We start from the raw sequence: 24,929 nt of genomic DNA on the forward strand, positions 1-24,929 counted from the left end.
CAGGAGGTGTCATAATACCAGATCTTAAACTATAGTACAGAGCAATAGTAACAAAAATGGTGTGATATTGGCATCAAAATAGACAGGGAGATCAATGGTATAGAAGACACAGAAACAAACTCACAAAAATATGGCTACCTAATATTATATAGAGGGGGCCAAAAACATACAATGGAAAAAAACATAGCCTGTTCAACAAATTGTGCTAGGAAAACTGGAAATCCATATGCAGTAAAATGAAATTAAAACTCTATTTCTCACCCTGCACAAAACTCAACTGAGATTTTCTCAGCAAAGTATATAATCAATAATGTGGAAAGAGAGCCTACAGAGGGGATAAAATCTTTTCCACGCACACTTCAGAGAGAGCACTAATCTCCAAAATTTTTAAAGAACTTACAAAACTTTTCACCAAAAATACAAAGAACCCAATCAATAAATAGGCCAAGGAGCTGGACAGATACTTTACAGAAGAAGATATTCAGGTGATTACTAAATAGATGAAAAAGTGTTCAACACCTCTAGTAATTAGAGAAATGCAAATTGAAACAACTGTAAGATTTCATCTTATTCCAATTAGAATAACTATTATCAAGATCACAAACAATAATAGATGTTGGTGTGAATTTGGGGGAAAAGGCACACTCATACTTTGCTGCTGGAGTTACAAATTGGTGCAGTCACTCTGGAAAGTAATATGGAGATTCCTCAGAAAACTTCGAATAGACCCACCTTTTGACCCAGTTATCCTACACCTCAGTTTATACCCAAAGGACTTCAAATTAGCATACTACAGTGACACAGTCACATCAATGTTTATAGTAGCTCAAAACACAATAGCTAGATTGTGGAACCAAACTACATGCCCCTCAACAGCTGAAAGAATAAAGAAACTGTGGTATAAATACACAATAGAATAATATTTAGCCATAAAGAATAATATTATGGCATTTGCAGATAAATGAATGGAATTGGAGTATGTAATGCTAAGTGAAATAAGCCAATCCCAAAAAAACCAAAGGCTGAATGTTTTCTCTTATAAGTGGATGATGGTGTATAATAGGGGTGAGGGGTATAAGAGAAGAATGGAGGAACATTAGATTACATAGAGGGAAATGTGAGGGTGGAGGGGGCAGGGGTATGAAAGTTGTTGAAATGAGACAGACATCATTATGTTATGTACATGTATGATTACATGAATGGTATGAATCTACAGAGTACACAGCCATAGAAATAAAAGTTGTAACCCATTTCTCTACAACGAATTAAAATGCAGTATATAAAAATAATAAAAAATGAAGATTTAGTTGCTTTATCTTACAGAACTCTCCTCAAGAAGAGAGCATTATTTATTATTCACTTACGTGCTACAATACTGCAATAGTATCCCTTTCTAACATGTGGATATTGGTAATTTTTTTCTTTGACACCAAAACATTGTTACCCACTCACATTTTATCATTTGGATATCGAGTATAGGCAGGACAGATCCTAGGGACAGGAATAAAGCAGGGGTGGACACAGTGCAAATTCCCCCTACCTAACACAGAGTTGTTTCATACACTTCGCATCCTGTGTCCCCAATGTGGTTTATTTCAAGCTAGTTGCAGTTCTTTGGCTCCCACACCATTTAGCACTTAGTATTTTGCCTGTTTATCTTCAGTAGACTGTGGGCCCTCAAGCCTGGAACTGTATCCTGTTCCCAATGATGTCTCTCAGCATGTAGCTAGTTGACTGGTTAAAAAAATGATGTCAGTAATTATCAGAGACTTTCTAAATGATAAGATGCCAAAGAATTCATAAAGAGATGCCAACAAAAGGTAAGTGTTAAAAAATCTAGTCTCTTTACCTTTTGAGTTGGTCATTTTGCTTGCCAAAATTACATATGGTAAGTACCATCTCTGTGCCAGATATATGATATATATGATGAGATTTAGGGTGTCATTGGAAGAATGGTGAGCTAAAGAGATTGTAATTGCTATTTCACTTCTCTGGCTTACTACTGGATTTGGGGTAGGCTATCACAATATGACTATGTCCTGGGAGCAATCGGGTTTCTTTCTTTCCCCTGGCTCTTATTCCTATCACATGAAATCAAGTTTTGATCACACACTGCAACACATTGATTTTTAACCATTTTAAAATGGTTAGGAAGAGAAGCAAAACATAGTAATTTCAAGTAAAATTAGCAATGAATAAAATCTAGTACTTTAAAAAAGTTTTAGCCTGGGCATCCTAATGTTTGGTGAGGAGATAAAAGGCCTCATTGTCTGAAAGGCTCAAGGTTTGAATGGGAGAACTCTGGGAATGAGTAGAGCAGAAAGGACTTATGTGGCTACAGTGAGCTCCTGGGGGGCAGGACCCAGAGCTTCTGTGGAACTCAGCAAGTATTTGTAAACAATGAACAGCCTCTCATTTCCCTCCTTATTGGGAATTCTGCCACATGATTGAAATATGGCTGGTGACATCTGAGGAAATCCTTGGGGGAATGATTGGAACTATGCTAATTTTCTTGTCCAGTATTTCCAACAATAAATATTGTCCACATCCACAGTTTTTCTCTACATTACCAGAATTAAAGATTGCTGAGTCCTTAGGTCTTGGATAGGGTCTGACATAAAGATTTCATTCATGTGCCTAATAATGCTCTTGGTTCATGGGTGATACTTTAAGAACCACTGAAGGTCAGTGGTTCCTAGTTTACATTTAGAAAACTGCAGAATGAATTGCATTGTGTGTGGTGAGGAGTGATACTGGCAATTGGCCCAGGTGTGCTCTACCACTGAGCCACATCCTCAGCCCTTTTTATTTTGAGACAGTGTCTTGTTAAGTTGCTGAGGCTGGCTTTAAACTTGTGATCCTCTTGTCCCAGGCCTGAGTTACTAGGAATACAGTCAAGTTCCACTGTACCTGGCTTTATTACTGCATTTAAAGGCTAATTACTTGAGAAAACCAATTAGACATGGTTTTCTCTTGGTGCCATTCAAAAGGCAGCCCACACCAAAAAAATTAATATAACACAGTCTGTATGGCTGATGGGTTATATGGCCTTGGGTCCTCTTTTTTGGGTGGATCATGAAACTAAGGGAAAACAATTTTGCACCTTTTAAATATTACTACTCTTCCAATGAAAAGGTAGTTGAACATAGCAATTTTTAAAATGATCAATAAGAAAACATGAGGAAGATTTTCTGAAATGAGATATTGCAATTGATGAATTTTCACTGTTCAGATTATGATTATGTCTCCTTTAAACTTATAAAAGTAATCTCCTTTTAAAGTAGCAAACCTCTTTATATATGCTATTAATGTACTGGCAAAGAAAAAAATAGACTCAGTCTATTTTTTAAGTGATGCTGGTAGGTTTCCTTTTGTGATATTTGCAAAGGTAGGCTGGAAACCTGAGTGTGACAGCTGACAGAGCTGAGGAGATTCTGCACATGACCATTCACATACATTCACTGTTCATTCATGTACAATCATTATAGCAGGCTATAGCAGATATTAAATAATTCCAAATAAGGAAAAAAGGCACTAGCTATTCTGCCAGAGGTAGATTTCAAACTGAGATATATTTTAGTAAAGAGATAGATGCCAAAGACATTGTGCTAAGTGTTGAATGTCAAGGATCCAGATTTTAAAATAAAGTAAAATGTCTTTTAAATTGGATAATTTGGCATTTTGAGCTTACATGTCTGTTCCACTTCAACATTTTAAATAGATTTTTATCAAATTTGAAATGCACCCAGTATATACAGAAACATGTTGAAACCCAGTGGAGCTAGTTAAATTTACATTTGAGATTGTGGGCTGAAATTTTTAGTTTGACAAATCTAAGCCAGCATATATCTGCAATGCTCTGAAGAAAGGACTGTAAGAGATATACGACATGTGAATTAACAGGAGAGTAAACAAAGTGCATAGGGACTGAGGGATTCTTTGCATCCAGGGACTGGACAGATTCTGAGGAAGAAGTGCTGCCTGAGATGAGCTGGGAGAAGGGACAGGATTCTGATAGAGAGCAAAGCATAGTTTAGAACTTAATAGATCTGTGTAGTTTGGATAGGGAAAGCATATTCAGGAAGAGACCTGGTGATAGATAAATTTTGAAAAGTAGGCATGGGCCTTGAATAGTTCCACCTTAATGTGTTGTTACTACTTCAAGAGTTATATCCATGTGAAGGAACAACTCAATAGAAAGTGGAAGGAACAAGAAGATAGGAGAAAATTATTATATTACTTCAAATATTGAAGGGACAGTGGAGATAGGAATCAATTTGGAAGACTTTCAGAAGCAAGATTGAGAAGAACTTGAGTTTGGTTTGAGGAGTAAGTAGGTAGTAAAAATGAGGTAGAGGCAACCTGAGTGATGAGAAGACTGGCAATATTTTAGTAACAATAGCTAACATGAATTCATGGCTTCCTATGTGCCAGTCTGGGCCACTCATCATGACTTTTCATTTAATGCTACCAGTAGTTCTATTTTAAAGTTGAGGAAACTAAGGCACAGAGATATTGCTAAGTTTACCCAAGATCACACATTAGTAAGTGGCAGAACCTGGTTCAAATTTAGTTTGTATTCTTAACAACTACTCTCACTGACTTAGAACACCAGGGAAGAGCAACTTTCTTGGAAAAGAAGTATTGGCTGGGGACATCTAAAACGGAAATGGTTGTCAGGTCCAGACATGCTAGGGAGAAAAGTAGGCTGAGGACAGAAGTCTGGCCTATGCTGCAGCATAAAAAGAACTGTGATCCCCCTCCTCAGAACACACTGCCCCATCCCCGCACACAGAACACACTGCCCTCAGACAGGAACTGATGTGCCTTTCTATCCAGTGCATTTTCCTTTTGGTTTCTTAAAGTTACCCCAGGTTATCTCAGGCTGGCTATCTCAAACATCCTTCTGATGCTACAGGGTTGATCTGCCCATTCCTACTCTATAGATTAGATGATGAAGGTTAGGAAATGGGAGGAAATAAAGTCCATGGACAAATGGGGTCTGACCTGGAGCACTGGACTCCAGCTTTGCTGGTGGCTTCTGCCAGACATGTGTCCCAATATTAGCTACATTCTGGACCACCTGCTGGATGTCTTACATTTAATATAATTTGTACTTTTATTACTCCCATTTCCATGAAATACTTATTATGTGAAGGAAAAGAGAGGGACTGTAGTCAAGAGCCAATAATAAGGACTAAGAAACATGTCAGTTAAAGTCATGCTAATCAAGAACTGTGACAATTGAGTGTACAGAAATAAAGAATTAGGGGCAGAAGTCAGTGATCTCTTTAAAACAACAGATAAGACTAATAAAACCAAAGGGGATTCTTTTGAAAATATCAACAAGATGGACAAAAGCCCCAAACAAAAGATTAAAATACCCCTAACAATGAAAATTCAAGACCTGCTCTCTTCCACTGTTCCCTCCAAATCAATGAGAATAGTGGTTAGGACCATATATAAAAGAGTGTAAGGTATATGTGAAGAATTTGAAAACCAATTGAAGTGGATAATATTTTAGAAAAAAAATTTTAAAGCACCTGGAAAAAAGGAGAACCTTAAATATACCAATAACCTTTGAATAAACTGAACCAGTAATTAAGACACCCCTTTACCTCTACTGAAGTTAGGAGATGGGAAATTTAGTACAAATAAATTCTAGTCAGAACTTAAAATTAGGTGTGTCTGTTTATTAGCTGTGACCTTTATGTAATCCAAACTTTGCATTCTCATTTATAAATTGGAGATAATTAAACTTACTTTGTAGCCCCTATATATCAAATGAAATGACAGTCCTTGATAAGTAAGAAAGCACAGCTATAAATAAGTTATTGGAATAGTCTGAAAAGGGCAAAAATGTATTTACTTGTTCTGCAAATATTTATTGTACTTCTAACAGGTTCCAGACTCTATAGTTTGATGTTTAGTGAAGTTTAATATTTAAACTTACTCTGGGCTAAATAGGAATTAAGCTACAAGATGGTATAGGAAATCATTTTGACACATATCATCTAAGCAAAAAAGTATCTAGGTGCAGACAGTCAGGTATTAACAATAGGACTTTTCTTCAGCTTGTTCAGTTGGGAGCACAGATGATAGATTTGCTCAAACTTGACACTTGTCACTAAAACATATACCTTGTTATCCTGCCATTTATCATCTTAGTTGCTAGTGATACCGATATTAAAGTAAACTAAGTTTTATTTTCTTATGAGTCATCATTCTAATAAATTTGATATTATCAATGAAAAAAATTTTAAGGTGCTGGTGTTTAGAGCTCAGTTGTAGAGGGCTTGTCTAGCATATGTGGGGCACTAGGTTCAATTCTCAGCACCACATATAAACAAATAAAGGTCTATTGACAACTAAAATAAAAATTAAACTAATTGTGCACAATGAATCTCAATGCATTCTGTTGTCAAGTATAACTAAATAAAAACAATAAAACCATTTAAAAATATGTTTTCAACTCTACAAGAGAGACATCTTCTAAATATTTTAAGATAAACAATCCACATTTTTAGTTTACTGAGAAACATCTTTGAAGTGCTCTGGAAAACTGATGACAAATTCCAAAATATAGTGTTAGAACTTACAGATTTATAGAGTCTGATTTAATTTTTTCCTCAATATTTAAAGCAGATCAGCATTCCTAGATAGCTTAGAACCTTTTAAAAATAGTATTTGAATATGCTTTAGTAACATCTAAATTACATACTCTTTTCTAGTAGCCTTTCACATAGAACAATTAAGGACATTGTATGGGCTTTATTCTTATTTTCTCTAGGTAATCTTGCAATTGTCATCTATAAATTATTCTATAAAATGGATTGGTGATTGATTCATCACAGGGGTGATAAGAGAATCAAACTGCTGTGGTCTGATTAGGAATGTAAGGAACCCCATTTTTTCCCAGTGGATTTGTAATAATTATTTTAATTTTCTTGCCCCATACTGCTTAACAGCCACATGCCAGTGCCAATCCCCAGTCTGGACAGAGTTGCTTCTCCAGTATTGCTTTCTTTGAGCTCTCAGAAATCCTGAAGACATCTGGCTGCAATTAAGGACTCATTAACTTGATGAAGTTTGTCCCCCTGGACTAGTTTACCTCTGTCAAAAGAAGGACATTGTGAAACCCTCTGCCCATTTGGTTTGAATTTTCATAATATGGATAGTCTTCATTTATCTTAATATTTTAAAAACTTCTTTTATATATTCAAGTATGTATGAAAATCTGTGGTACATTAAGTAAATTTTAATATTTTTGTTTTTATATGCTCTTAGCTCTTAAGCATTGACCACTTGTCAGTGAAGAACTTTTCTTAATCTTTTCATTGTAACTAATGAGGATGTGAACTTTTTTATCTTTAATCCTGCATATGCTGAACTATGCATGTATTCACACTATAACCAGCTGTGCCTTCCTTTGCATTCAGTTTTATGTAAATGATTTATATATTTTTAGTATTAAGAGAAAATATTTGGAAGACAAAAATTTTCATCAAAAACTCTCTAGTAAAGTTTCATTATTTTTCACAAGTAGGCAAAATATGAAACATATTCATATCACTTTTTCCTTTTAGCTTTCAATTGTATAAGAATTGCCTTAGAATCTCTTGTCAATTGCAATTAAGTAAACGTGATGTCCAAGTAACATTTTTACGAGTAAACTAAGCCTTACTTAAACATTAAACATCAGAAAAGAAAATGTTCTATAGAGCATTTTTTAAACATTTGAAACCACTTAGATATTCATATCTTTTCTCCTCCCTAACAAAAATCTGAAATGAAAAGTCACTAGTCCATAGCATCAGACTGCTATAATTTTAGGTGAGCATATTCGTATTTCAAAAGATTAGCCCTGATTGTTCCTAGAGAAAAATCACATTCACCTGATATATTTATTGTGTCAATAGGAGTTGTTTCTCTAAATACCTGAAAACATAATCAATATTTTAAAAACTAATATTTTGAAAGCCCACTTATGTTGAACTCAAACAACAAAGAAGCAATTTTTTAGCACCTTTGTGAGGATAGTCACAATTTTTGATGAATCAAAAAATGTATTGTAAAACAAATATTGAACTAGGTAATGAAGGCATTGCTTATGGAAACTGAAAAATGATAAACTGCTTTATATTTTACTAAATTGATGGTGACAATGGAAGAAAACCTGGCAAAAAATCTTCAGGAATCACATCACTGTGGAACTACCTGCAGATACAACAAAGAAATTCTTTTATGTAGTATAGTTTGGAACAGTGATAAAAGAAACATTTTCTGTTCCGTAAAAAAAAGAAAATTCATTAGGCACCATTTCAGTGGCACCAAACCTATACATGAAGCAGAGATATTCCAAAGTAGATCAATGAGTAGAAAATCCTCATTTAAGATTAGGTTAACTGTAATCCTTAACTATAAACTTACAGAACCCAATTTGAAATGTGACTAAATAGCAGATCTAAACCTGGCATTAAAATGCAGGGATTATGAAAAGGATAAAAAGTGAACTTTATGAAAACGTGTTTCTTGAATTTTCAAAAACTAAAATTAGGTTTAGTTAGAAATTCAGATTTTTAATTGGAATCAAGCTTCTCTCTGTTGTGTGGAGACACAGGCCTTAGGGAAAAAACTCAACCACTACAGTAAGCTGGAATTTCAAAGTAATGGGTCTGGCTCCAAACTTCACAAACAGACACACTGGTACTCCCTCATAGGTTAAGTCTTTACTAAAATAAAAGGAGCTGGTTCAGGGCAGTGACAATTACTGAAAGTGAAATGTGTGAGCTAGAAGAGCTGAAAGGGGCCTTTGAGAATGCTTCCCTCCACATGTTTCTAGATCAGTACAGGTTTGCAGAAAAAGCTGAGAGTTGCTTGGGCCACTGAACTCATTGAAGGTAGAACAGTGATGGGTGATCAAATTTCATTTCCCTAAGGCCTACTACTGGTCCAAAACTAAAAATTGTAGGATAAGGGCTAGGGTCATAGCTCAGTGGTAGAGCACTTGCATGTGTGAGGCACTGGGTTCAGCACCACATATAACCAAATAAGATAGAGGTCCATTAACAACTAAATTAAAAAAAAAAACTGTAGGACAAAAGAACACATAAAAAATGCAAGATTCTTATAGAGAAACTAAACTAAGTCAATGGGCAAGAATTTCTACTAAAAAATTTTAATATACTTTTAAAACTAAATGCTGATTGGAAATATTTAAGTGACCAGAAATCTTATTCTTGTTATTTTTTCTCCTCAAAATACTTTAACTGCACTCTAGTTCCACTTACTAGAAATGGAAGAATAAAAATTTTGATTGATCAAAATGTTCTATGCAGGGTCAACTGTAGAAATGGAGAATAATGCTCAGAGCACTGACCCATGCTGTATGTGTTCTTAAATTAAGTACTTTATTCAAAATAGGTTCCAAAGGGCAGCAACCCCCCACATTCTTTCAATGTTTGCTTGATCAGTGTTAAAGTGTTATAGCTGAAGTTTTTTAGAACTATAAACCTGAACATTGGTCTCTGTGCATGTCCTTTCTGTGATTGCAAATATTCATTAACTTTCACATGTCTCATTTGTACTGTGATATTATTTTTGTGAAATAAATACTTTGGAAGAAAGGTGTTTAGAAGTAGTATGTTGGTTTTCTTCCATTTACCTGGAATGACCCAAACTTCACTTTTTCCATACAGAAACAAGTTTGGAAATGTATCTTGTTACCTACCCTTAAGTATAGCACTAAAAAAAAAAAAAAAAAAAAAAATACCTTAAATACAACTATATAAAGAAGTATATATAATTATTGAGGTTGAATTTTGGAGAGTGGAATGCGTTTGCAAAATGGTCCCTTGATCTTTTGAATCTTAAATTCTATCAATTACTCTGTACTGAGAAGGGAGAAGTGATGGAGAAGGAAAGAACCTGAACCACTCCTTTTCCTTCGGGCTACATTTTTGGTAAAAGAGAATGTGAACTGCCAAGTTTGGTGACAAAGGTTACTATTCTACCCAATGTCACTTCCAGGCTGACCTAGCTCTGGCTTTCATGGGTGAGTTCAAAAACGTCTCCATCTGTGTCTGATATAGGAAGACTGGTGTGTATGCAGGGGAGGAGAGGCAGGAGAATATAATGGAAAAATGGAGACAAAGACTGACAGGTTCAGTACCTCTTTTGTGCCAGAAAGGGTCACAGAGATTTGCTAGCCATACATTTTATAATATATTCTTGTGGGTAGAGTAGGAAATCATTCACTTTGTGAAGAAAGGAACATTTGAAAATAAATTGTTACAGGTACCTCTTCTCAAGAAGGGAACAGATTTGTTTAGTCTGGTTTATATATAAAATAGTTTAACTCAATCAAATTTACAAAATGTCCTTTTATTCCTAAATATGCACAGACACCTCTCCCCTACATGCACTCCCATTCTTAACATTACTTGGAACTGCAGAGCCCTGCCCACAGGGTTGACACTGGAGAACACACCATATTCACTACCCTCTCCCAGATGAGTCACATCCCTAAGACTGACCTTTATTTCACTAGATGACATAATTTCAGTAGGTGACAGCAACTATTTATAAGCTACTTATGACGTATAAGCATTGTTTTCAGCTTTTGTCAGAGCTTACTTTTTTCTGTCCTCTGAACAAACTTAGGAGGGAACTACTAATATATAGCATTATGTAGATGAATAAATTGAGGCCCAGAGTAGTTGCCTAACTGGCTCAAGGACACCGAGTTGGCCAGATATCAAAACCTGCATTGAATATAGATGCAGTGATCTTAACATCTTAACTTGTATGTACTTCAAAAGAATTTAAACTTACAATATGTATCTTTGCACAGAACACTACCTGATGTATATAATCTTAAATGCATTTGTTATATCATCATTTTATGGGAGAGCAGATTATTGGTATTTATAAAACTGGCCCTAACTAGACTTCTCCCATACTGACTTTATTCCCAGTCCTTCTCCCCAGTGGGGTGTGCTAAGAATATCTTGATTATGGTTTAGTTCTTAAGGTTCTAAAGTTGCATATTTTGACCTGTTAGGAAGAAGATTATCTTCTAATTCTAACCAATTTTTGACTTTTGCATTTGTATTTGGTTCCACCAGATAGAGGAGACTAGACAATTTAATGCAGCTGACAAATTTTACTCAGGACCCAGATTTCTTCATGTAGGTGTGCCTTCATTCAATCAGCACATACTGCTGTTGTCCTAATGTGTGTCAGATACTAGGGACAGGTGGGTGAGACATAATCCTTTCCTTTATGGGGCTTACTATTTAAGTGAAGAAAATAAAATGTGAATAGTGTTACCACAGGGGTAAGTGTGAGAATGCTAATGGAATGAAGGTAGTAAAATGGCAGGGCATGTAACCCACCCTATGATAGAGTAGGGCATGGGTCAGGGAAGTTCTTCTGGAAGAAAAAATTAAATTGAGACCTCAGGAATGACAGTAACAAAGAAAAGAAAGGCAGAAGAAGAGTAAGCAGAGAAAAGAGAAAGGTTGAAGAACAGGCAAGAGAAGAAACATTGTAGTAACACAGAAATTAGTATGGTTGGATTTACCTTCATCCAGAGCACAGCCTATAAATCATCACCACATGAGATAGTAATGTAGAATTGCTGTCAACAGAGTATGAACTCAAAGGAAGTAGGGAGCTTGCAGATAATGAAAGTAATGAAGGAGTGATTGTCTAGGAGTCTTAGTAGAGCAAGACAGCTGGAGTGAGCCCAAAGCAAGATTTTGCTGATTTTCAGTGTTTCTAGAAAAACTATGTACAAACATCATCCAGAGGACTATGATGTCTACACTTGCCATATCATCCATTCATTATTGGACAACATCAGCTGCATGCACACACAGGGAAGGATACATCATAAAAGTTATACAAATGGAGCTAGTGTCAGTATAACTGGGAAAAATGACAAGCTTTTGTGGCACTTTTTTTTTTTTTTACTTCATAAAGAAAATAGATTTACTCAGTTTACAATCTTAGAAGGTGAAAGTTCAAGATCCACCAGCCCCATGCATTCCATCTCCAGTGAGTGTCCCTTGACAGATGGTGTCACCATGGGGGAGCACACGCAGAAGAGATCACATGGCGAGACAGAGCCAGAGGGATGGGGCCCAGACTTGCTCTCTTTAGAACAAGTCGCTCTCATGGGAACCCACCAGGTCCTATGAGTGCTACATTAACCAAGGGCAGCATCCAGTGACCCAATCACCGTCTGCCTCTTAAAGGGCCCACATCTTAAAAGGTTCTACCGCCTAGGTACCAAGTTTCCAGAATATGCAAGTCAGCTTTTCATCGCCGTGACCAAACTGCCTGCTGAGAACAACTTAGAGGAGTTACGGTTTGTTTGGACTACGGTTTCAGAGGTTCAATCCGTGGTCGTCTGACTCCATTGCCCTGGGTAGGAGGTGAGGCAGAAGATCACGGTGGAAGGGTGTGGTGGAGGGAAGCAGCTCAGCTCCTGGCATTAGGGCATAGAACTGCCAAAGCGCAGGAACTTATTCTAGGGCAAGGTACAGAGAGACAGATGCTCTTTTTCAGCGTGTCACCTGGAGTGGGTGGTCCACATGGCAGGAGAAACCACACTCTGCCAAAGCCCAAGGACAGAGATTGAGGTTCATCATTGTGCAGATTTTCCCGAGAAAGTTTCTTGAGTAACAACGAAATGACAGGGTTGATGTGCTTCTGGGACCAGTCTTAGGATGATCCTCCATAATTTTATGGGCCTTGGGTGAGCAGGTTGCTTCATTTAGTGGTCTGACATGTTCTACAAGCTTACGTGCTAGGTTTTTCTCTCTGTTTTTTTTTTATCGTAAACAAATGGGATACATGTTGTTTCTGATTATACATGGAGTAACAGTATACCATTTGCATAATCATACATTTACATAGAGTAATGGTGTTTGATTCATTCCGTTATTTTTTCCTCCCCCCCACCCCTCCCACCCCTCTTTTCCCTCTATACAGTCCCTCCTTCCTCCATTGTTGCCCCCCTCCTACCCCCCATTGTGTGTCATATCCGCTTATCAGTGAGATCATTTGCCTTTTGGCTTTTTGAGATTGGCTTATCTCACTTAGCATTATATTCCCCAATTTCAACCAATTGCCTGCAAATGCCATAATTTTATTATTCTTTAGAGCTGAGTAATATTCCATTGTGTGTGTGTGTATATATATATATATATATCACAGTTTCTTCATCCATTCATCAATTGAAGGGCATCTAGGTTGGTTCCACAGTCTGGCTATTGTGAATTGAGCAGCTATGAACATTGATGTAGCAGTATCTCTGTAGTATGCTGATTTTAAATCCTTTCGGTATAGGCCCAGGAGTGGGATAGCTGGGTCAAATGGTGGTTCCATTCCAAGTTTTCTAAGGAATCTCCACACTGCTTTCCAGAGTGGCTGCACTAATTTGCAGCCCCACTAGCAATGTATGAGTGTACCTTTTTCCCCACATCCTCTCCAACACATATTGTTCCTTGTATTCTTGATAATCTCCATTCCAATTGGGGTGAGATGGAATCTTAGTGTAGTTTTGATTTGCATTTCTCTTATTACTAAAGATGGTGAACATTTTTTCATATGTTTGTTGATTGCTTGTAGATCTTCTGTGAAGAATCTGTTCTTAAATTTGGTCTTTTCATGATGTCCCATAGTTCTTGGAGATTCTTTTCATGATTTCTTACCATCTTCTCTGTTTGGGAAACTTTATTTTCAAGATTAAATATTTTGTCTTCATTGTCTGAGGTTCTATCTTCCAAGTGATCTAGTCCTTTGGTTATGCTTTCCATTGAGTTTTTTATTTGGTTTATTGTTTCCTTCATTTCAAGGATTTCCATTTGTTTTTGTTTTGTTTTGTTTTGTTTTGAGAATCTCTCTCTCTCTTGAAATGATCTTTTGCTTCTTGCAGTTGCTCTTTCAGCTTATTGGTATTATCATTCATTGCCTGAATTTGCTCTCTTATCTCATCCTTTGCTTCACGAATCATCTTAATCATGTATAATCTGAAGTCCTTTTCTGACATTTCTTCTAACATACTATCATTGGATTCTGCTAATATAGAAACTAGATTTGTTTGGATCATTTTCTTCCCTTGTTTTTTCATGATGTTCATGTATCTTCCCCTCTAGCAGTGCAGACCTGGGGTATTGCATATTTCCCCCTATAGGCTTATAGTGGCCCTATAGGTTTCCAAAACTCTTTCTTTAAAGGGAGATCAATGATAGCAGTGCCCAATTCAGACACTATGCAATCCTAGACCAAATAGCCCCTATGAGGACAATAACAAAATTGTCATAATAAACAGAAGGAGTTAAAATATTATCTTCAATAAAACAAACAGATTTGCAATAAGGTCTGCAGTTTCTAATGGAGGACAAAGAGGATGCAGAGGGATGTAGAATTTGGCTGTTAATGGGATAAGAAAAGATTATACAGAAGTTCTAGATAATAGAAAGGGTGAGAGTGTAATCAAAAGAAATTGGATGTTAGCATGCAGAAAAGGGAGAAAGAGACTCTGAGGGAATAGGTAAACAAAAGGGAAAGAAAGGAAGAAAAGTAAAGAAGTAAAACTTAAATTTTTCTATAAGGAGAAAAAAGAAAATCTACAGTATAACAGTCATATAGTAATAAACCTCCCAGTGTTCAGTAGCCTGATGCATGAGAGGTACCTGACATTGAGCTTCAAGTCTCCAGCAGGCATCTCAGGATGGGATTTGCCCCACCTAAATACAGAGCTACAGCTTCCAGGATTATCCAAGATGGCTGCTCTGGCTTTGAAATGTGTTGGCAAATGGGGAGCTGCAGCTCAGGGTGTGGACGTAGTCCGCTGGAGGTCCTGGAGGCGGGATGCAGTTGGTTAGGCAGGGGTCCTGGAGGTCTGGTTGTTTGGTGTGGTTGTGGGATCCTGGAGGCCAGTTGCAATCAGTCATTCTGGGGTCCTGGTGATAGGGTGCAGTCAGTTGGCCTAGGGGTCCTGGTGGTAGGGAGCAGTAAATCAATGTGAGGGCCCCAGAGGCAGGGAGTGATTGGTCGGGCTGAGGGATCCTGGAGTTGGGGCTCAGTCAGTCCGGCCAGGGGTCCTACGGAGCCTGGCTGTTTTCTCAAAATGGCAGCAGCCACGTCTAATCAAACCTGCAGGTACTATCACAGTGAACTTCCAGGCAACAGCAGGCAGCTGGTGCTCCACTGGCGGTTGGCAATCAGTTTGTTGACTGTTGTTGGATGATCTGGAGGTTAACCTAGTGGGTTGGGTGATGGATAGGTGTAAAGCAGGCAATGGACAGGCGAGAGGTAGGCAAATTGGCCTTTGTGGCACTTTTAATCAGCCCTGTTCCATGAAAGACTCAAGAGTCCCAAGTCTGTAGTCAGCAGAATTCCATATTCTAACCTGAGCCCAATGGAGCCATCATTTTTGAAATATCCAAGACCACTGGCAAATGCCAAGCTTTCCTTAGTTTGTACAAAGTGCCATGTTTTTATCTTGTCCCTGGCACACTTTTATGCTCATATTTATGATCTATCCACGCATCTCAACTGCAGGAGGGTTAAAGTGGGAGCAGTGGGAGCAGCCATTATTATTCCTATCCCAGTTCCTCCTATTTATCTCTCTGCCTCCCTCTCACAAATGTGTATCTGTATTCTTGCCCCTAAATATAGTGTCTGAAGTAGTAACATGATTGAAATTTGTTTTAGTAATTCAATTTTCCCACTTCTCTTAGAAGGTACCAATAAAAAGTCTTCCCTAATACCAAAGATAAAAAATTCAGTCAGTCACTGTAGCACACACCAGTAATCCCGGCAGATCAGGAGGCTTAGGCAGGAGGATGGTGAGTTTAAGCCAGCCTCAGCAAAGCAAGGCACAAAGCCACTCAATGAGACCATGTCTTGAAATAAAATAAAAAATTGAAAAAAAATCAAAAGTTCAAGCAGCTTTATATTCACTAATTTGGTGACAGTCTTTCTTAGTCTAATAGAAAATTGGTGAGTAGAATGGATTTTGTAGATATGGGATGGAAACTTTTGACTTCAGTTAAGAATCATGATAACTGAGGGAAACTCCTATCTAACTAAACCCAGAATCTAAACTTAATGCCAGAAAATAAGTTGCAGATGTGAACTGAATAGGAAAAAGGGGGAAATACTGTACTGTTTCTTAAGTCTATAGTAATGTACTAAAAACTTTGGAGATTTCAAGTTTGCTATATATATTTGCTGATATACATCGCAAACAACACACAAACACACACACACACACACACACACACACACACAATTTTCTCAGTATCCCAATTGTGAACTTCTATCGCTTCTTACCATTTTTATATGAATGACCTTGTTAATGAAAAGTAAAATCAATTTAAGCATGTATGACAGAATATTTAAAAAACATAACCAATGATATTAGAAATAATAAATTAAAAGATAAGTGTTTTAAAACTACACAAAATGAAAATAACTAAACAGACACTCAAAAAAGAATCAGAGAATCTAAATGATACCCTACAAAAAATTAACTGCAAACAAGGCAATATCAGAGGACTCAAAGCATAAAAGCCATCTGAGACAAAACAAATAGCTAATTGGCAGAACTAAAACCTTCCTTATCAGTAATTATTTTAAATTAGTGTAAATGTTTACAAGTGTATAGTTAAAATGAAAAGACTGGAGGGATGATTAAAAAATAGTGAATCAATATACTACCCACAAATACGTGCGCGCGCGCACACACACACACACACAAACACACAAAGAGGCTGACAGTAAAAGAATAGAAAAACACATTCCAACCATATAGTAACCAAAAGTGGAACAGGGTGGTCATACTTTTGTCTGGAAAAAAATAGACTAAGAAAAATTACATACGATGAAAAACATTATATATAGATAAAGGTTCAATATATTAAGATAGAGAATGACTATGATCATATATGCACCCAATATCAGAACCCCAAAACAAATGAAGTAAACACTTTCAGACCTGAAAAGAGAAAGAGTATGTAACATTTGGAGATTTCAATAGTCCACTTACAAAAAAGTGTAGCATAGTCATGAAGAAGTTCAATAAGCCCTGAGATGGACTGAGCTATTAATCAGTCAGACACAAGAGATGTGTACAAAACACTCTAACCAACAACATTCTTCACATAATGAGAAGTAAACACAAAATATTCTCAAGTACACACAAAATATTCTCCAGAACATAATATGTTAGGTCACAAAATTAATAATAATTTTTGAAGAACTGAAATCATGCAAATATTTTTTCCTGTCACAATGGAACAAAACTAGAAATCAATAAAGGAGGAAAAGGGAAACTCACAAATATACAGAACTCAGGTACACTCGACTACTGAGACACATTCCCAGTCCTAATTTGTATTTTACTCAGGGACAGCATCTCACTGAGTTGCCTGAGCCTTGCTTTTGCTGAGGCTTCTTTGAATTCATGATCCTCCTATCTCAGCCACCTGAGCCACTGGGTTTATAGGCATGTACTATCTTGCCTGGCTCCAACATCCTTTTAACCAAGAGTTACTAAAAAAATCAAAACAGGCATTAGAAAAGTCTTTGAGTCAAAAGAAAAAAAAAAAAACCCACAATATATTTACACCTATGGAATAGTCTGAAAACAGTGGTGGGAGAGAAAATTATAGTTCTGAATGCCTACATTGAAAGAAAGATATCAAATAAAACATGTAACTTTACATTTCAGGGAACAAAACAAACAAACAAACAAATAAGTAAATAATAAACCTAACAGAAGGAAGAAAATAATAAAGATTGCTGATAAAGAAGAGAAACTCAAGAAAACCAAAAGTTGGTTCTATTTATTATATTAACAAAATGATAAAACTAAGTTGGACTGATGGGAAGAAGAGATTCAAATTACTAAAATAAGAAATGAAAGAGAAACATTACTACTGAATGTACAGAAATAAAAGAATTAGGGGAGAATAGCATGAGCCACTGTATGCCAACAAACTGCTTGACAAAGACAAAATGGATTAATTCCTAGAAAAACAGACTGCCAAAACTTATTCAAGAAGAAATAAAAATCTGAAAACAACTATTACAAGAAAGGGGATTATACCATTAACAGAATGCCCCAACAAAGAAATGCCTAGGACCAGATCACTCCACTGGTATTCTAACAAACACTAAAAGAAAAATTAACATCAACCCTTAAAATATTCCAAAAAAATTGGAGAAAACATTTCATAATTTATTCTACAATGCCAGCAATACCCTGATACCAAACCTAGACAAACTCTACATGAAAAGAAAAATGCAGTTGCTAACTCTTATAAAGAAAGGCAAAAATTCTCAACAAAATCATAGCAGACTGAATTTATCAGCATGTCCAAAGAATTACAGGTCCCATCACATTAAATCCCCAACCAAAAAAATCTGAAATGATTTGAAATTTGAAACTTTTTGAGCAAAGATGCTACAAATATTTTGGATTTCAAAGTATTTCAGATATAAAACTTTTGGATTAGGGTTGGTCAACTAGTAAAGCATACCAAAATATTGCATAATTCAAGCAGCTCTGAAATCTGAAACACTTGTGAGCATTTTGATAAGGGATATCCAACCTGCACATATCACAACCAAGTGGGATTTTCCCCAGGAATGTGAGAGTGGTGTAACATAAAAATCAATCAAGGTAATACACATGAACAGTTAAGAAAACATGACCGAGAGGTGGAAGGTGTCTCCTAGCTCGTGGTGCTGGTTTTCTCCAGCGCGTGTGCCCGGCAACCCGGTCCTCATGGAGTCAGACTTGACTGAAGAGCTGGATGAGGAGGAACAGCTGGTGAGAAGGCATCACAAAGAGAAGAAGGAATTGCAAGCCGAAATTCAGGGCATGAAGAATGCTGTTCCCAAGAATGACAAAAAAAGGAGGAAGCAACTCACTGAAGATGTTGCTAAGTTGGAAAAAGAAATGGATCAGAAACATAAAGAGGAACTAGAGCAATTGAGACTGACTTGCAAGGAAAATAAGATTGATTCTGTTGCTGTTAACATTCAAACTTGGTACTTGAAAATCACCTGCCTCAGATATCAAAAGCACAGAAGAGACAGGAAAAGAAAGCTGCATTGGAAAAGGAAGGAGAAGAAAGGATAGCTGAAGCTGAAATTGAGAACTTATCTGGAGCCAGACATGTAGAAAGTGAAAAACTTGCTCAAATATTGGCAGCCAAAGAGTTGGAAATTAAACAGATTCCATCTGATGGCCACTGTATGTATAGAGCCATTGCGAATCAACTGAAAGAACAGGACTGTGCTCTGACTGTGGCTGCCTTAAGAAGGCAAACTGCTGAATATATGCAAAGCCATGTGGAAGACTTTTTGCCATTTTTAACCAATCCTAATTCAGGAAATATGTATACTCCAGAATTTGGAAAGTACTGTGATGATATTGTAAACACAGCTACATGGGGAGGTCAGCTTGAGCTAAGAGCTCTGTCTCACATTTTACAAACACCAATAGAGATAATACAGGCAGATTCTCCTGCTATTATAGTTGGCGAAGAATATTCCAAGAAACCATTAATACTTGTATATATGAGACATGCATATGGCTTAGGAGGACATTATAATTCTGTTGCATGGTTGGTGAACACAGCTACTGAAAATCGCAGCTAGTTTAAAAAACATTACACAGTTATGTTTTAGTACAGTGTGCTGATCTGCATATTCCTACAAAGTGCTAGATTGTTCTAAATGCTACTGAAAACACAACTACCCTAAATCAATTTTAAGAATAAGCTTACTACCAGGCTTTTTAGAAATATGTCAGAGATAAACTTTAACCAGTGTCATTTTAGTGGTGTTTTTAAAAACTTATAAATTGATTGTGGAGAATATCACTTATAGACCAAGGTGACACCCTATTCATTGAGACATTTTTATCATTTTTATTTATATGGCATCCTGGATATTTTGTTATATTTTAGAATATACTTTTTAATGTTTAAAAATTTCACCCCACTACTAAAATTTTCCAAAGAAAGCATTTCAGTGTAGTTTTTCTAGAGGAAGTAAAATGACTTATTTTCTGTCATTGTAATGAATGGGTATTGTGATGGCGAATTTAATTAATGGGGCTGGGGATAAGCTCAGTTGGTAGAGTGCTTGCCTCCCAAGCACAAGACCCTGGGTTCAATCCCCAGCCCTGCAAAAATAAAAAAAAAATTAATGCTTATAAAATGTGAACTTGATTGCAGTAACTTTAGTGTTGATGGAATTAGTGGGGTGAGGTTTTTTTATATTCCTTGTCAGTGCAGCTAGGAAGCTTGCTTTAATAATTAAGAATTTTAAAATATTTATTCAGATGGAACTCAGTTATTAAGTTTAAAGAAATGAGACAAAGTCAAAGGTAAAGAGATGTTCACTATCAGATTTAAACTCTAAAGAATTGGAAATTTGCCTTTTATTTGTGTATAACTTTAACAAGATGTGTAACAGAGCATTGTCTTTCTAATTCATTTGTTACTCTTTACTGTTTTTGAACTTCAGACTGGAGTCAGTGCCATCATATCTTGATTCTCTTCTAACTTCCTCTTTTTATATTTTCTGGTGTGGTTTCTGTTCATGACTCAGCTGTTTTGCTTTCCCTGCAGCTTTTTCTACTAAGTAACAATTTGTGGCCTCTCATTCTTTTCCTTGTGCAAGTTGAGGATATTGAGTGCAAAAGGTGCCAAGGCCACATTTATTTCACATTCTTCCTCTTTTCCAATTTGTCTTACAAAATCTCTCCCCTTCTGCTCATTCTCTAGGATTGGAAGAAAGCCCTTGTCACTATTTTGTTATTCTTATTAATGCCACTTTTCCTTCAACTCAAATATTTGAGAATTTTTATGTTGTATAAATGGGTGAAGTTGAAAGCCACTGTTTGGGCACCAAGAATTTCATAGTAAAATAAGTTTGCAGTAGTTTTCTGTGGAATGATTAATTTAAATTTCAGATCAGTCATAATAGTGTTCTTTCTAAGAGGATAATACCCATATATACAAATATATCTGATAATTTATTAGGTAAGGATATGGAATATTATGAAAATGAAATCTATTGACCTGTTTTTCCCAAGTTAGAAATATAAGATATAAGAGGGTAAGTTTAGCATCAAATTTATAACATTTAGAATTTTTTTCATTTACTAAGTATTTATTGACCATTTATCATGTGCCAGGTGAATGACAATTTATGAGAAAATCAAACATGTATCTGGCAACTGATTTATGAGGAAATATTGGGTTTATAATATTAAAAATGACTTCACACCAGGCAAAAAAAAGAAAAAAAAAAAAGAAAACATGACCATTTCAACTGATGGATAAAAGTATTTGAAAAGGCTCAATGGCTCAATACTCTTTCACAATAAAAATATTCAATACAGTAGGAACAGAAGAAAAATTAAACAACATGTTAAAGACCATATATAGAAAGCCAGAGCTAATCACATAATCAATGATAAAAAGTGAAAGCTTTTGCCCTAAGATCAGAAACAAGTCAAGGATCTCCTCATTTTTAAGTCCTAGACAGAGCAATTAGGCAAGAAAAAGAAAAGGAATCCATATTAGAAAGTAAGAAGTTAACCATCTCTCCTTGCAAATGACATAATCAATGTACCACATCCTAAACAATCCACAAAAAGTCTTTTAAACCTAGTAAATGAATAGATCAGCATCAGAAGATATAAAATCAAAACACAAAACCATTTGCATTTCTACATGCAGGCAATGAAAAATTCCCAAATCAAATCAAGAAAACAATTCCACCTACAGTAACATCAAAAGTAGTAAAACACTTAGAAATAAATTTAATCAGTGAGGCAGAAGACCTGTTCAATGAAAGATGTAAAATGTTGCTCAAAGAAATCATACTAAATAAATGGAAAGACAGCTCATGTTCACAGCCTGGAAAACTTAATATTGTTAAGATAATAATACTACCTAAAGTGATCCTCAGATTCAAATTCAGTGCAATCCTTATCTGTCAGTTTTACATTTTGAGAAATAGAAAATTTCACTCCAATATTCAAATGGAATTCAAGGGATCCAGAATAACTGAAACAAATGAAAAAAAGCAAATTCAAAGAACCCATACTTCCTAATTTCAAAACTTACTATAAGACTGCTGTAATCAAAACACTGGTACTATCTGTATGGACAGATGACGTACAGACACATAAGACTAATGGAATAGAATTGAGAGCTCATAAATAAACTCTTACAACTGGCCAACTATTCTTGACAAATAGTTGACTTACATCTGCGGTCAACTGTTTTCAACAAGGGTGTTAATATCATTTAACGGAAAAGGACAGTCTTTTCAACAAATGGTCAAAACAAATGGTTCTGGAAAAATGGGTATTCATATGTAAAAAAATAAAGTTGGGCCGGGCACAGTAGTGCATGCCTGTAATCCCAGTGACTGGGGAAGCTGAGGCAGGAGGAGTCCAAGTTTAAAGTCAGTCTCAGCAACTTGGAAAGGCCCTAAGCAATCAGTGAGACTCTGTCTCTAAATATATAAAAGAGGGCTGGGCTGGGGATGAGGCTCAGTGGTAAAGCACCTCTGGGTTCATATCAAGTTGGACCCTAATTTTACACCACAAACAAAAATTACCTCAAAATGGATGATGACCTTAAATGTAAAAGCTAAAACTATAAACACCTTAAAAGAAAATATAGGGGTAAATATTTATGATCTGGAAAAACTGGCAATAATTTCTTAAATATGAAACCTAAACCACAGGCAAAAAAATCAAAACAGATAAATTGGACTTCTTTAAAATTAATAACTTTTGTGCATCCCAAGGGTACCTTCGAGAAAGTGAAAGAAAACCCATGGAATAAGAGGAAATAATTGCAAACAACATACTTATAATGGTATAATGTCCAGAACACATAAAGAATTCTAACAACAAACAAAAGATAACCCTATTTTTAAAACAGGCAAAGTACTTAAAAGATAGTTTTTTAAAGCAGATATACAAATGGCCAAAATACACATGAAAAGATGCCCAACATCATTAAACTTCAGGTAAAGGTATATCAAAGTTACAAAGAGATATCACTTCACAAATATTAGCATAAAATTAATAATAAAGGGACAATAACAAGTATTAGTGAGGATAAAGAGAAACTGAAATCCTTGTGCATTACTACCAGGAATGTAAACAAGTTCTAGAGAAAATCATTTGGCAATTCCACATGAAGTTAAACAAAATTGTATTTCACTTCTGGGTGTATATGTTATACCCTGAACAATTTAAAACAGGAACTTAAACAGATATTTGTATACTAAAGTTCATATCAGCATTAGACACAACAGCTAAAAGGCAAAAATGACCCAGTGTCCATCAATAGATGAATGGATAAAGAAAATGTATATATTCATAATACAGCACTCTTTAGCCACAAAAGAAATTGTTTGGACTTATGCTAAACATGAAGGAGCCATGAAAATATGCCAATACCATCCTAACTATATAATGTTTCCCACATGTTCCTGCATCTCCTCATGCCCCAGGCAACCATGGATCACTGTGGTATTTATCTGATAAGTGTTCAGCTACAACCATTTTCCTCCTTATTTAGGGTTAAATCTTTTGTTCATAATGCCCCCCGAACTGTGGGTCTTGATATGCAACCAAGGTTTTCTCAAAAGTGCAATTAAAAATTCTATAGAAATTGTTGGCTTTAACAGTAGGCGTTGGCGAGGATGTGGGGAAGAAGGTACACTCATACATTGCTGGTGAGGATGCAAATTAGTGCAGCCACTCTGGAAAGCAGTGTGGAGATTTCTTAGAAAACTTGGAATGGAACCACCATTTGACCCAGCTATTCCACTCCTTGACCTATACCCAAAGGACTTAAAATCAGCACAATACAGTGATGCAGCCACAACAATGTTTGTAGCAGCTCAATTCACAATAGCTAGAAGCCCTTCAATTGATGAATGGATAAAAAAACTGTGGTATATATATACAATGGAATATTATTCAGTCATAAAGAAGAATAAAATAATGGTATTTGCAGGCAAATGGATTATGTTGAAGAATATCATGCTAAGTGACATAAGCCAATTCCAAAAAACCAAAGGCCAAATGATCTCTCTGATAAGCGAATGATGATACATAATGGGGAGGTGGGAGGGAGACAAGAATGGAGGAAAAAGAGGGGTGGGAACGGTGGGGGAAGGAAAAACTAACAGATTGAGACAAACATAATTACCCTATGTACATGTATAATGACACAAATGGTACGACTCTACTTCATGTACAACCAGAGAAACAAGGTTTACCCCATTTTTTTTAACAATGAATCAAAATAAATATATTTAAAAAAAAAGAAATTGGCTTTTCCTGTGGATGGTTTTCCTGCAAATCATTTCACAATGTCAGAGTGGAACAGGATCCAGTCACCTACTTTACAGAGGTTCTGCAGATAAGGCCTACACTCCATTTTCTCAACATATTTTCCTCTATTAAATCAAGTGAATAGAACATGGTTGTAAAAGTATTGGTTTAAAATGGAAGCTCATTCTTAGGAGAGATTTTGGAATGGAGCTATGGTATCAGTCACCAGTGTTTCCCCAGTGACCTGGACTTTCAAGGAGTAGGTATTTCTGTAGATGAGACAACTCTCAGTGACTGATATATCATTCTCATGAACATACTAATGAGGTATGTAATGAACAACTTCTTAAGGAAGAAATTGCTCACCACATTTTAATGGCATGAAATTCACAATGTGAACTGCAGTATTCTTTTCCAGGTAGAAACCTACTTTGACACACACATATCCTCCATGACAAATGAGGGAGACTTCTACAGCTGGATGTTTTCCAAATTGACCTCAATGTCAACTGGAAAAGCATGAGCT

At 36.1% G+C, this 24,929-nt stretch overlaps 1 long non-coding RNA gene and 1 pseudogene across 2 annotated transcripts in view; both read left to right on the top strand.

Annotated features, from left to right (window-relative positions):
- The window catches only part of LOC306665628, a 221,643-nt gene that overhangs the window by 185,396 nt on the left and 11,318 nt on the right, over window positions 1-24,929 (top strand). The window lies entirely within an intron of this gene.
- LOC306665150 (deubiquitinase OTUD6B-like) lies at window positions 18,793-20,287 on the top strand (annotated as a pseudogene). Its single transcript has one exon. The product of its transcript is annotated as a deubiquitinase OTUD6B-like (transcript).

This window comes from Sciurus vulgaris, assembly GCF_902686455.1.
Source record: "Sciurus vulgaris genome assembly, chromosome: 7".
NCBI classification, from domain to species: Eukaryota; Metazoa; Chordata; class Mammalia; order Rodentia; family Sciuridae; genus Sciurus; species Sciurus vulgaris.